Source organism: Lissotriton helveticus, chromosome 2_1 (assembly GCF_964261635.1).
Source record: "Lissotriton helveticus chromosome 2_1, aLisHel1.1, whole genome shotgun sequence".
Lineage (NCBI taxonomy): Eukaryota > Metazoa > Chordata > Amphibia > Caudata > Salamandridae > Lissotriton > Lissotriton helveticus.
In genome coordinates, this window is record NC_136059.1 from 357,407,567 (window position 1) to 357,422,761 (window position 15,195).

Here is a 15,195-nt window from a genome sequence, read left to right on the forward strand (position 1 = left end):
GGTATTTCAGAATCGGAAAATGAGATGTAGATAAAAAAATCGGTAACAATTACCGACTCGGAATCAGTCGGTAATCGTAATCGGTATTTACCGAGTCGGAATATACCTACACGGTAAAATCCGATACGGAAAAACCCAAACTTATCCACCGGTTCCATGGCCCATAGGAATGAATGGCAAGTCCCGACTCGGAAAATACCGAGTCGGAAAAAACCGACCCGGTATTTACCGTGTCGGTAATATCCGTCTCAGAATTTGAAACTGACAAACATGTGAGCCTGTGAACCAATCAGGTACTCCAACCACACCCAAATCCAAAGCCACAGGGGAACTAACCAATCAGATCCAAGCACCACACCCCAGTACCTGGGACAGGCCACGCCCATGCAGGTGCAGAAACCAACAGTCAGGAGAGCAGGAGGACAGAGTGTGGAGCAGCCTTTCCTGAGTCAAACAACACTGCAAGATGGAGAGTCAGGAGGCACAGAGAGATGCTGCAGAGCGCAAAAGGAAGCAGAAGTTCAGCCAGGAAGAACTGCAGGTGCTAATTTCCGAGATTGTAAGACATTACGGCAAAATTTTCGGGAAGCAAACTCTGCATGTTGCAGAATCTATCAAACGCAGCACCTGGTTGGAAATACAAGGCAAGGTAAATGCCATTGGTGTCACCCACCGTGACCTTGAAGACCTGAAAAAACGGTGGTATGACATCCGCATCATCACAAAGAAAAAACTTGCTGCCCACCGCAAGGAAAGTGCTGCAACAGGGGGAGGAAGAAACAGAGCCCCTAGACTCAGCGACATCGGGGAGATGGTGGCATCCACCCTTGAGAAGGAATGCATTCACGGCATCGGAGACGCAGACAGCTCAGCAAGAGGAGCAAAGAAACCAGGTAAGATGCAAGTACATTATCATTTACCCATTTACCTATTCCCCTCACAGGACAAATCAGACTCCACAACAGGTTTAACTAATGTCCTGCAATGCATCCTGGGAAATGTAGTCATGTGTAGATACCTCAGAGCAGTCAGCGTGCATTGCAGCAAGGGGAGCAACAGACAATTAGCATAGGCAAATGAGAGACAGGCAAAAGTGCAATAGAAGTGTTTTTTATCATAAGACACAGGTGAACAACTCCACTGACACAATGTCCATGTCTGTCCACAGGAGAGTCAATGCGCAGCACAGCAGAGGTTAGAGAGAAGAGGAGGGAAGGAGCCGGACCAAGCACATCACACGGAGGGAAGGACCAAGAGCAGGCAGCCCCGATACCTGAGGAGGCAACAGCACAAAATCCACAATCCCCTCTCCTATTCGGTAGTCAGGACACAGGAGCGGCTGAACAATCACCCACCCCCACAACACCATCCCCAGTGCTGGGAAGGGTAAGGTGCCATGATGTGCCCCCTCGCAGAATACTGGTAACATCATTGGAGGAGGAGGTGGAGGGTGACACACAGGACAGAGGCAACACCGAGCAGCAGCCCACTCCCAGAGTCACGCGGGCCAGTGTCCGAGGGCGACGGCCACGGGAGGTAGAGGATGTGCGTCAAGTTCAGGGTGTCTTCTGCGGACTGGAGGCCACCATGGTGAAAGTGCAGCGCCTGCAGGCAAAAGCGATGATGGGGGTTCAGAGGCAAACACGCACTACAAATAACAAACTGGAAGCAGTAGGCAAGGGCATAGGGGAAATGGCAGAAAGCATGCAATCTATGGCGTCAGGAATATCTGATATTACACAGTGCATGACTGCCTGTGTGACAAATTGGACAGGGACCATTTAGAGAGACGCAAGGCCCGTGTGGATGTGCGTCAGCAAACAAAGGCCCTGAACAGGTTTGCCACTGCTACCACTGTGCTGTGCAGACGGTCAGTGACGATGCAGGATGCCATAGTGCAGTGCTGCAACAATTTAACTGAAGGTATGGCCAGGATGACCTCTGCTATGGAGCTCGTGCTCGCGCATCAGACTGGCACTGGAGGCGACACTTGTGCTGCGGAAAGCGAGGGGTCCACCAGCAGGAGTGGTGCAAGCACTCCTGTGCAAGACTTACGGAGGAGTGGCAGGCGTCTGGAAGTGTGACAGGTCACAGTGAGAACATTGATTCACAGCCACAGCAGCCCCGCCCTGTGGCCCGTGCCCACAAACAATGACTTTGCCCTCCACCCGAGGCTGTAGTCACGGTGGTGTTAACCGTGACAACACACTCATGGAGTGTTTAATATTGTGAGCCCAATGTGAGCTATCAATGGTGTGGCGTAGTGAAAATTAAACTACTTACACAAAGTTACATTCATGCCTGTGTCTCTTTACTCACTCAGAAATATTGTTGTGTAACCTCTTCCCGTCTCAGTCTCCCATCTGTAGCTGCTGCTGCCACCGTAGCATGGGGCTCTGCCTCCTCTGGGTCGTCATCGATGTCCTCATGATATGTGATCTCCACCTCTGTGCCTTCCTTGGTGGCGAGATTATGTAACATTGCACAGGTCGCTATTATTTTGCAGCAGATGATTGGGGTGTACTGCCGTGCACCTCCACTCTTGTGGAGGCAGCGAAACCTGCTCTTAAGGAGTCCAAATGTGCGCTCAACAACGTTTCGTGTAGATCTGTGAGCCACATTGTATCGCCTTTCACTCCTGGTGGATGGGTGAGGTAGGGAGTGAGCACAAAGGACCGCAGGGCATATGCACTGTCGCCTAGGGGGGAGAAAGATAGACATTAATTGCAAGTACATGAGACGTAGATCTGATGTGAGTGTCAGGGTTTGTCATTGTGATTTACCTAGCAGGTATCCATTTCCAAATTCTCCGGCAAGTAGGCGTGTGTATATTCCACTATTCTGGAATATATAAGAATCATGGGTACTTCCGGGGAACTTGGCTACGATGTCAGTGATGAGGTTCCCTGCATTACATATGACCTGGACGTTGATGGAGTGCGTCGATTTGCGATTCCTGTAAATGTGCTCTGTGGCTGCAGGTGGAGAGAGTGGGACGTGGGTGCCATCGATGCAGCCTATCACGTGAGGGAAGTGTGCCAGTTGATAGAAGTCTGTCTTGGTTTTTGCTAATTCTGCTGGTGTTACAGGGAAAGACATATAATGCCCCATCCTCTGCATCATGGCGTCAAGAAACCTCCTGAAGAAGCGGGACAGGCAGCCCTGGGACACGCCACCCACTGCAGCTATCACACTCTGGTAGCTCCCTGAGGCCAGCAGGTGTAAGCTACATAGCACCTGGACATGGGGTGGGATGGCATGGGCCCTGGGTGTTGGGTGGTCCAGGAGTGGGTGTAGGTCCCTGATCAATTCCTTGATGGTGTCTGGGTGTAGCCTGTACCTCTGCAGTATTTCAGGCTCTGTCAGTTGGAACAGTGTTATCCTCTGCCTGTACACTTGTTCATCCCTTTGCCATTCTCTCTCTCCTGCTGCCTGTAGTCTCTGCCGTCTTGCTATGATGTAAAAAGCCGCCATCATGGGTCCTGAGGTGCATTTTGGGACTTTTTTTATAGCCCTCCCTTGGTTACCACCTGCTTTCAATCCATGGTAAATACCGACTCAAAAATACAGTTTTTCTGCAGAATCGGTATTTTTGGGCTTACCTACATCTCCAAGGCCATTTTTTACCGTTTCTTATTTTCCGAGTCGGAAAATACGAACTCGGTATTTATGAATACGGTAGATTCCGCCACGGTAATTTTACCGTTTCATTATTACCGAGTCGGTATGTTTCCGATCTCGTGTTTTCCGAATCGGATATTTATGATCTCCTACATCTCATTTCCTGGATTCCGGTCGGTAACGGCCGATTTTACCGTTTTTCTGCCGTTACCGACCGGTAAACGCCTACCTACATCTGGCCCTAAGTGCCTTAACAAATTCATTGGCTTCCTCTTCTTGAGGATAAGACACTAGAGGAAGAGGGAGCAAGCAAAGATGATAGAGATCAAACTGTAAGATTCATAACCACGTACAGCAAACAGACGCATGCCGTGCGTAAATGTTTGAACAAATTCTGGCCAGTCTTAGGAACTGATAAAGATCTGACAGATTGCATATGGTCAAGCCCGCAGATCACATATAAGAGAGCTAGATCTCTTAGAGACAACCTGTGTAGAGCTGTAGAAACGACTAAGACAGGGATTCCTGGAATTCAAGGGTTCTACACATGCAGAAGCTGCAAAGCTTGCAAAAACAGCAAAAATAGGAAAGAGTGCATCTTGTCCTTAGAAAGTCAGCCATATGTGATTAAGAAGCACACCTCATGCAACACAGAATACGCAATTTACGCGTTATTTTGTCCCTGTGGTTTCGCCTATATTGGAAGCACTATCCACAAGGCCAAAATACGGATTTTAGAGCATTTACGTGCAATATAAAACTTGGACAAAGCCTACCCCGTAGCCCGCCATTTTCAAAGTCATCACCAACAGAACACGAATTTACTTAGTTTTGTAGTATTGGATTTTGTTAAAGCGGATATACGGGGAGGCAACAGATTAAAAGAACTCCACAGATTAGAGTCTAAGCTCATTATACAATACAGGACTCTTACCCCTTCAGGCCATAATTGGGATGAGGAGTTAGCCCTTCATCTAGGGTAACTAGTCTATTGTGTGATTAATGTCAACTCAGTGGTATGTAAGTACCTTCCTTAGAATGCCAAGAACTATGAAATGCCGCAGAGCTAATTGAGATTTTAACTGTTTTTGATCGTACTGTATTATTTTCATTGTTTAAATGTAGGTGACACGTTGTTATTTTGTTTATTTTTAGATTTGACTTGCGCAAGTTGAAGAAATGAAATTTAGTAAAAAAAAGGTGCTAAGTACGCCGCGGAATTGAAATCTGATGCTAAAGGCCATTGAGGACTGTCTTAATGATTGAATAGCCCACTGGGGCTTAATCAACTAGTAGCTATACACGGTGATTTGTTGTTCGTGTAACAGAAAATAGTGATGCGTTGCCCATATGGGCTCCAATTGCAATTTTGTTAAGACGGTGATGAAAAGGTGATTATTTACTTACACAGTTTCTTTAAGCGATAGCTTTATTAGATGCAAAAAGCACGAACAAACATTTTTGTCAGTTACGAGCGGCAGCACTTGTTAGATTATGCAATCCACTTACACTTGTATTCAATTTAATTTATCACGTTTTAGACTCAAGCATTTCTGATACTTTTACTTTTGTATCGGTATTTAAAATGTATCCTGAAAAGTGTATTTACAAGTAGCTGAGTCTGTTTTCACTCACTATGGTGTCACGTGTTGTATATAAAAAGAAAAGCAACGTAGGATCAAACACTCGTGAACAAGGGAGTGATCCTGAAACGCGTCGAGTGTAATTCTTGTCAAGACCTGTTTGCTGAATAAATTGACGTCTGCTGCACACAACTCTGTCTCTGTGTCCTTGACTGCTGTGCTTTCGTGCAAGGAGAAAGGAGAACAGCCGTGGTGCATTTTAAAGAGGCTGCCTGCCTCGTTACGGACCGCCTTCATCAAAGTGGCTGGGAGAGGTGTTGCGAGCAATGCCGCTCGTTGTATTTGATATATCTATATAAATATATATATCCCGCTCCATTTTGCACCTTGCAGCAAGGCACTCGTAGGCGGGTGCCGCCGCGAAAAAACTCCATGCTACCGTTTCCGTTTCTCCCACAGAAATTCGGGCACACAGGAGGCAACCGTTGACACAATTTATTTGGCAAAATGTACGGTCAGCAACAAACGTGTTTTGGAATCAATCCTTCGTCAGTGTCAATTCTCAATGCGGGGAGGCGCCATTTTATCTCAACCACATCACCGTTATGCCAACAGTGACGATGGTATCGCAAACACTACATAGGGGCATAAACCATGGCCGCCATCTTAGCCTAGTCCGATACACACTAGCTCTACATGTACTTTCAAAGTTTAAAAGTTAAATTCCTTACATATAGGCAGTAATCGACACAGATGTATTGCGTTAATAACGCTTGGAACACTCCACAGTTACTGTAAATGATCTTGCCGTGTAGCGGCATATGTCCACATCATCGGGGATCAATTAAGCAAACATCGGTCACAATGCAAATGTCTTTAAATAAAGAACCACAGTATAATTCATACATCAAATTGGATTTAACCTTCTGTGAATATCCCCATGTCAGTTTCATGAATCCATCAACCCCGCGTGTGGACAACTATCAAGCCGTGTATCGGCAACTCAATAGTGGATATAGTCCCAAACATGGAATACAGTGCCAAAAACATGTAGTGCTTAAAAGTATGAGGTCACCAATTCCAGATAAAATGGACACCCTTCTCACACTAACTCAAAAATGGGATCAAAAATAGAAGATAAAAAAGAGAAGATAGAACATAATCTGAATACACAATAAAAAATCATTGCATCAGATCAAAAATCACCATGCAGACACCGAAACTCAAAAATCCCAGATTCATATTACTCTCTGCATTAGCCCAAATGTACCGTCAATTCCTCACTGCTATTCAACCCCCGGGTGTTTTGGTCTGTAAATCGATAATATATCGAGATTCCAGTCTACGTAATCTCTGTACTCTATTTCCACCCCTTGGGCTTATGGGGACATGATCGATTCCGTAGTACTGGAGCAGATCCCTGTTGCTCTGATGTTTTAGGGCAAAATGTCTCGCCACTGGATAGTTAACATCCTTGTTGGCTATGGCTCGTTGGTGTTCCAGGATCCTAATCTTCACATTATGGATGGTGCTCCCTATGTACTTGAGTCCACAGGGACACACCAAACAATAGACCACAAATGGGGTGAGACAGGAGATGAATTTATTAATTATTTTGGGCTGTTTGAGACCTGGGATATTGTAACGGAGTGTTCTTTTACTCGAGACGCAGGATTTGCATTTCCCGCAAGAGAAAAAGCCCTTCATGTCCTTAAGTGTTCCTATTTTCCGATAGAGAGGTGGTAAATGACTCTGAACTAGGACGTCTTTTAATGATTTTGATTTGCGAAGAGTCATCAAAGGTGATGCTGGTATATCCTTTCCTATCACAGAGTCAGATTGTAGTATATGCCAATTCTTTCTGAGAATGAGTCTTAAACAGACCGCATCATCAGAATATCTGCTAATCAAGCGAAATTGGCCCTTATGTTTGTTGATATCATTGCCGCTTTCCCCTGCAGTGCCTTCTTTGTTCCTTAACAGATCTTCTTGTGATTTAGCCTGAACTTTCTTGTAGGTAGATGTTAGTAGTCCTTCATTATAGCCCCTGACCTGAAATCTAGTGAGACATTCACTAGCAGCTTTCTCAAAATCCGAGTCATTTGACCAATTCCGTTTAAGACGGAGCAATTCTCCGTACGGAATACTTTTCATCAGATTAGGGGGATGACTGCTCCCAGCAGTGGGCTATCTGTACAGTTCTGTGCCTAGACCTCCGTCTCTTACAAATACTATAAGGTCAAGATAATTGACCGAGGTTGCACTCATCTCGTACGTAAATTTCAGATTTGAGGCATTATCATTTAGTGCATTGATAAACTCCTCTGCCTGTCCGGAAGAGCCCTTCCATACCAGGAAGAGGTCGTCGCCATACCACTACATTGTCCACCCATTGGCCATGGACCTGGCTAGGGCCACCTGCTCCTCCCACCAGCCAACGAACAAGTTTGCATAGTTGGGGGCAAAGCAGGTGCCCATCGCCGTCCCTGAGATCTGCCTATACATGTCTCCCTGAAATAAAAAGATGTTATTATGAAGGCAGAAATTGATAAGTTCTATTAGCATGTTACTATGTTCTGCAAACGTCAGTGATCTCTTTCTCAGAAAATAACGTATAGCTTCAATTCCTTGGGAGTGTTCAATACATGTAGATAAACTTGTGATGTCAAGAGTAATTAGCAAAAATGAAGGGTCCCATTGAATGTCACTTAATTGTACAATAAAATCCTTAGTGTCTTTAATGTAAGAGGCCAGTTCTAAAATCATCTGAAAAAGGAAGGAGTCTATGTACCTGGAAAGATTTTCAGTAAGTCCTCCTTTCGAAGAAACAATGGGCCTGCCCGGCGGATCAATTAAGCTTTTGTGCACTTTCGGTAGTTGATAGAAAGTCGGTATCATAGGTTTACAATTTTTCAAAAATAGGAATTCATCAGTCTCCAACATAGATTTGATTCTCCATTTGCTAATCAGATCATGATAAGAGGTGATACTCTCAAGATAACGCTCCTTTGTCGTTTTTTCATAATACTTCACATCGTTCAATTGTCGTAGCGATTCCCGACAATATTGTTCCCTGGTTTGCAACACAATATTGCCGCCCTTGTCCGAGGGTTTGCATACGATATCTTCATCTTTGCTCAGAATGCTCAGGATATCCCTTTGTTCTTTTGTCAAATGTTGATGTTTGCGAACTTGACTCCTCTTATCTTGTCTCTGTCTCACAAGATCCTGTAGAACCGAATCCGAAAAAGAGTCAATCGCATCGTAGGGCATCTGGGGATTGAATTGAGAAGGAGGTTTAAAAACAGTCAAAGGCGCTTCCTGGTCGATGACAATTTTCCTGGTCCTTTCCGCTATTGCCATTGATGCCATATCTAGATTCTCCTGTTCTGAACGTAGGTCTTCAATCATTTCCACCATGCTTAGGACCTGTATCGTAAGAGTATCAGTATCCTTGGGCAAGGGTTTGATTTTTAATCTCCTTGCTTCTGCAGCTGATGGTTTGAGTTTATGAAATTTATAAAGTTTCATCTTCCGGACGAATTTAAACAGATCAATCCTGGTCTGTGTGCACTCAAACTTCTCACTTGGGCAGAAAGTTAACCCTAATTGTAGGGTAGCTTCTTGTGCTGATGTCAATACACGGGGTCAAATTGACGATTGTAAGGTTATTTTCTGGCCTTACCACCGGTTGCCCCTCTTGCTGCGTGTTTTTCGCTGTGTGACTTTGCCTCTGCCTCTTCCCCTTCCCACCACCTCGTCTTGTTCTCCTTCGTTTTCTGGTGGTTTGCTCTTGCCCCCTCTGAGCCATGTATGTCGAATTAGGTTGAACTCCAGATGAAAAGGAGTCTTCCCCTTTTCTATTGTCGGAACAGCTGTGTCATCTCCTGATTGTTCCTCCTCAGTGATCTCTGATTCTGAGGTTTCGACCCTTGTAAGAGGGGGGATAGATTTCTTTTTATTAATTTCTTTGCGGGGACCATCAAATTTCTTGGCAAAGGTCAGTATCCTGCCCTGTGCGTAGTCTCGTTCGCCCCTCTCAAATTTTTCTTGTTTCCTTTGTCGGATTTTTAGTTCGTATTTCTTCAAGAGTATCTTCATTTCTTCTCTGAGTTGTTCTTGTTTATTCGTATCGGTATCTTTCGCAATTTGCTGTTCAAGGCTCTCTATTTCTTCCAGAGCCGTGGCTGTATCACTCCAGGCAAATTTGCCCAGAATATCCAGCATTCCTTTGCATGACGCTGCAGTGTATTTAGCCTATTGTTGTAGCAAACGGGGATCTGGATTTTCATACGCTGGTACCGTATAAATACAGAGACCCCTGGGCACTCTGTCAACATCAATGTAATTCTGGAGGGAAGTGGCCTCCCACCACTTCCTAATTTCCCTCTCGCAGAGCCTTTCAAGTTTTGTAAACTGTTGTTGTAGTTGATTTCGGGTATTGCCGCCCGTGGCTGCCGCCACTGATCCCTCTGATGGTTTCTTCCTTTTAAATATATCCAGTGCCGCCTCACGGCGGTCTGTCTCATCATACATAATTCAAATTGCCAAAGAGTGAGGCGTATGTTTCTTCACTCTGCCACGGTTACCCCGCACACCCTGCTGCAGCTCCGCGCTCCTGTTTGTCACCAGAAGTCCAGACCCACACACGCCTCTCACCCTCTTCAGCTTCCCGGGTGGCGGTTGGCCTTCGTCACTCTGGATATCGCGGACTCAGCTTCTACTGCAGCGGTGCCTCGGATATTAATCCCGCTCCGTTTTGCACCTTTCAGCCGAGGCATTCGTAGGCGGGTGCCCGATCGCGGCGGTGCTGCAGCGAATAATCTCCATGCTACCGTTTCCGTTTCTCCCACAGAAATTCGGGCACACAGGAGGCAACCGTTGACACAATTTATTTGGCACAATGTACGGTCAGCAATAAACGCGTTTCGGAATCAATCCTTCGTCAGTGTCAATTCTCAATGCTGTGAGGCTACATGTAGAGCTATTGTGTATCTGACTAGGCTAAGATGGTGGCCATGGTTTATGCCCCTATGTAGTGTTAGCAATACTGTTGCAATACTGTTGGCATAACGGTGACGTGATTGAGATAAAATGGGCGCCTCACAGCCTTGAGAATTGACACTGACAAAGGATTGATTCCGAAACGCTTTTGTTGCTGACCGTACATTTTGCCAAATAAATTGTGTCAACGGTTGGCTCCTGTGTGCCCGAATTTCTGTGGGAGAAACGGAAACGGTAGCGTGGATATATATATATATTCACTGAAAAAACCATAGGTTTCAGGCCTTATATAGTTAGGAATTAGCATTTAAAAAACCTTTAAAATTCACTCAAAAAACTATAGGTTTTAGGGGTGTTATAGTTAGCTGGACATTTCACTCATACAAAACCATTGAAATTGCTCCTATATAGTTAGTTGTACTAACTATATTTCGCGCACCCGCAATCCACTGCTGATGATGTCACATATTACATCATTCATGACATGGTCAGTGACATCACTGATGACATCTCAAATGACATCACTGATGACATCACTGATGACATCATCCAGTGAATGTGGTTCGCTTCGTTATTTAAATATGCATTATATATATAGCAATTTGCATTGAAGAATGAGTGGATATATAAAAATAAATATTTGGATGGAGGATTTAGTAGCATTGTAATTGACTGTTTACGTGACCAATTTATAGTGTCTCACTAAATATAGTGGATAGTGACTAAATATCTGTATCACTTTGTCAGTTGTTGTGTAAACTGGTTCTCCAGTTGGTTACTAGCTATGTGAAAGTCTGTATTAGTTATTGATTAGTTAACTGAGTATTTGTATGGGAGAGTGAATGTGTGTGTGGTTCGGTGGGGGGTGTGTGACTGCCCAAAGATGTGTGAATAGTTTATTCACTAGATATATGAAGTTAAAACTATATGTTCTAACAGTTGTTTGGGTGAGTGAATATCTTTATGGGTGTGGTGATGAGCAAATATATTTCTCAATGGTACATGTCCAACAAACTAGAAAAATAAAAGGCAGTGTATGTGTCAGTTGTTGTATATTAATAAGTATATTGCCCACTGAAACTTCAAGTCCAACTGCAGAGCCTGCATACGCCACCTGGCGTGTCTTACCATCAGGATGCAGGAGGCAAGGAGGCCCAACAGCCTCAGAGTCGGTATTTTTTTTTTTAAGCATGCAAATTGGTCTGTATTTTGTTTTTGTTGTTTTTAAATTGTTTTATTTAAACCTTTCACAGTATTACATGAACTCTTAACAGCCTCAGAGTCAGTCTCAACGAAATCCAGGATAGAGGCTGAAATATTGAAATTATAGCCTGAATATCCTGGACTCGCTGCTCGGGAGGATAAGCCTGAAACTGCACTCTGTCCAGAACTGCTCTGATGAAAGGAAGTGTCTGAGAAGGAGTCAGGTGTGACTTTGGCATGTTTATAGAGAACCCCAGCGAATGCAGGAGGTTCGCTGTAGTCTGAAGGTGGAAGATGACTTTTCTGGAACCAGGACATTTTCAACAGCCAGTCCTCGAGGTAAGGGGAGACTGATACCCCGAAACCTGCGCAGATGAACTGCGATCACCTTGGTGAACACCCGAGGGGTACTGGTAAGGCAGAACTGGAGCACAGTAAACTGAAAGTGCTCGCAGCCTACCTTAAACCTTTGGAAACGCCTGTGGCCCGGCAGAATGGGAAGTGAAAATACTTGGTCTAGGGCAGACAAGATGTGAGAAGCTGGCTTGGTATATGATGCACACTTATGTAAGTGGGCACTTTGCACCAATCCAGACAACCCTAATGGTGATTTAAGTGGTCTTATACAACCTGAGAAAGCTCTCTAAGTGGTAGCTGTGGAGAGCAGCCTTCAGGCATAGTCCAGAAGGAGTGTAAATAAGCTTGTTTTACCAGAACATAATTTTATTGATATAGATTAAGTGAAAAAGAACCACACAGTGTATTGATAAAAATATGAATTTATTATATAACACTCACTAACACATACAGGTATCTCGTAGTTGGAGATACACACAATGCACACAATACTTTTCAATAGAAACAGGTAAGCAGTGCGTAATACACAGTGGTCACTGGGGGGGACCAAACCATATACTAAATTAGTGGAATGCGAACCACGACTCAAATCAAGACTGTGCCCAGAAGACACAGAATTGTGGGGGACCCAAGGAACCAACGAGATAAGTAACTAGGAGCTCCACAAAGGTTGTGTGCTAAGTGGGAACACGACCGTGTGATCAATACAAGTCAACGGGTAAGTCGCAGTTGCAATTTTAAAGAAGAAGGACCCTTCCCAGCAGAACCTGAAGAAACCCTGTGGAGGACAGAAGGTTCGAGAGCCACCCTACCCGTGGATTCCTTAGGAACCAGGATACCTGCTCCAGGGAAGCTGGGTGCATAGGTGTGAAGTGGCACCGGAAACAGCCATCGATTCCAATGGAGGACTTCAGAAGGATGCTGCTGTTGGAGAAGGTGAAAGTGTTGGGTGGAAACCGAAGGTGGATTCAACCTGTGAAGAACCTGCAAGCAGAGGGGACAGAGTCAGGCCAGGAGGCACAGAAGATGAATGCCCACCAATGTCGGGTGCTGCAGAGGAGCTGACGGTGACCTTAGAACTGCAGCGGTGTGGATCAGGCAAAGCTGTGGAAAACCAGGAGCCGTACACGAGCTGTCCCATGTCGGATTTGGAGAGATGAGGGGTTGGTGTCCGGCTGAAGCACCAAAAAGTCTTGGGAACTGCAACCAACGTTGGGACCAGCAAGATCCAGGAGACTCACCACAAGCAGAGGAGTCAGGGCAGGCCCCGAGCAATCAGGGGAGCCCAAAGAATATGAAGATGACCCTCAATAGGACCCACAGGCCGGAGGCACTGGAGATGCTCGAGGTGGGGGCTACTAGGAGCCCGAAGATCTTGATGTTAAGAAGCCAACGCGCCTTTGCAACTGCAAGTCAAAGCAGTGCACAAGGGGGTCGGTTCCTGTGGCTCCGACGAGGGATACTGCCCTCAGAGTTGGTGAGGGGACAGGGCAGGCCTCGAGGGATGTGAAGAACCATGACCTGTGTTGCTGAGCCTTTTGAAGTCAGCAAACCGGTCAACTTAGTTGTGGTGCCTGCAGATGCAGGGAAGTGACTCCTTCACTTCAAAGGAGATTCCTTCAGGTGACTTACATGCCCACAGGCCTTGGAAGGTTCCTGTATAGTGCTTAGGCACGGACGTTGCAGCAGGGTGACAAGATCAGAGAAAGCAGGAGTCTTCTTAGTTGCAGGCTTAATGCCCAGACGGTCGAAGAAAAAGTGGTGTCGGAAATTAATCTTGTCCCACAACAAATCTAGGGACCCACCCACAGGTAAACCCTTAAATACCCTAAGGAAAAGGTTGGAAGATTCAGGGTCCCTCCCAAAGGAGGGGCTGGACAGGGGGGAGTATACTCCCCTGTCCTTTGTCCAGTTTTGCGCCAGAACGGGAGCCAACGGCTACCTGAACTGGTTTGAACTGGACTATGCATGGAGGACACCAAGTGTGCTCTGCAAGCATAATATGTGGGGCTGACAAGTGCTCCCACCCTGCCCCAATACACTAAATCCTATCTAGGAGGTGATCACACCTCCCTGTGTTCTGCTGTCCCCTGCCCGAGCTTGGTTCAGCAGCAGGAAGACAAAAACGTGTCTCTGTCCGGGCCTGGAAGACTGGTACCGGGAGTACTGAGGGCCTAATTGATGGCCTTTCTAGTGGTTGGAATCATACCCCCAAATCATATCTTCCACACCGTTTACCGTGTGGGGGTATGATTCCAACATGTTTGATACCAAACATGATAGGATTCGATGCAGCCAGTTTCGAGATGGTTAACGCGTAATGACGCGGTGCCCCTCTATATCATATAGCTGCCTCACTTGCAACCCAGGAGAATGGACTCCGTAGGTCGTAGAGGTGTCCAGCTCATCCAGGGGCACCCTCATACTTAGAACCAAGCACCCTGCCTTCAGGATTGCAAAGGCCTGCTATAGGGGTGACTTATAGGTTTTAAGTGCAGTGACCTTAGATATAGGGAAACCTATATCTTTTGTAAGTGGTGCTAGCACCAGTTTACACAGGCTGCAATGGCAGACCTGTAGTTACAAATTGAGTGGTCTCCCAAGGGTGGCATAATTCATTCTTCAGCCCACAGGGGACCCTGGTGTATGTAAGCCCTGGGAAACTTAGTACCATATACTAGGGACTGATAAGGTTGCACCGGTGTCCAATCTTGGATGTACCTACGTACTTACCAAACCAATTTAGGGGAGAAAGAACAGATACTGAGTCATGATTAGCAGGATCCCAGTCAGACTAGTCGAAAAAAAGCTTATCACCAGGCAAAAAGTGGGGGTAACCATGTTGAAGGATCCTACAGTACTACAGATGGGAAATGTTCTACTTTGCTCTCTTTTCTATTCTAGTGTTACTCATAAAGCACATGGCTAAATACCAAAGGCCTCCCAGCACTAGTATGGACAGAAGCCACGAAAACCTGAATAGCCAAGTCTTAAGAGATTTCCTAAAGGTGAGCTCATTCGGGAAGTTCAAAAGCATAGATGGAAGAGAGTTCAATAATTTAGAAAGAAGAAAGTAGAAGGACCGTCCACCGCTTCGACTTATGCAGACTCTGGCGATCATTCTGAGAAACAGGTTGAGGATCTCAGAGGTCTCACTGGATTATAAGGTTGTCGACATGCAATACATAGTGCTTTAAACTGGATCCTTTTTTAATGTGAAGCCAACGAAGTCTGACCAGTGAAGATGAAACAGACTGATGTTTAGGCAACCTCACCATGAGGCGTTACGGCATTTTGAACAATTCTGCAGTATGTCCAGTGGTCTGGGTAGATTATGGTATAATTTCTTGGACATTTGTAATAGATCTCAAAATACCTAAACAGCCTGCAGCCTGTTTCCTCATCTGCGTCTCAAATTCTTGTCCAA

General features: G+C 45.5%; 1 protein-coding gene across 4 annotated transcripts in view; it reads right to left on the minus strand.

Moving 5' to 3' along the window:
- Positions 1-15,195, minus strand: part of CPLANE1 (ciliogenesis and planar polarity effector complex subunit 1) — a 2,766,109-nt gene that overhangs the window by 440,511 nt on the left and 2,310,403 nt on the right. The gene's annotated exons all lie outside the window — the stretch shown is intronic.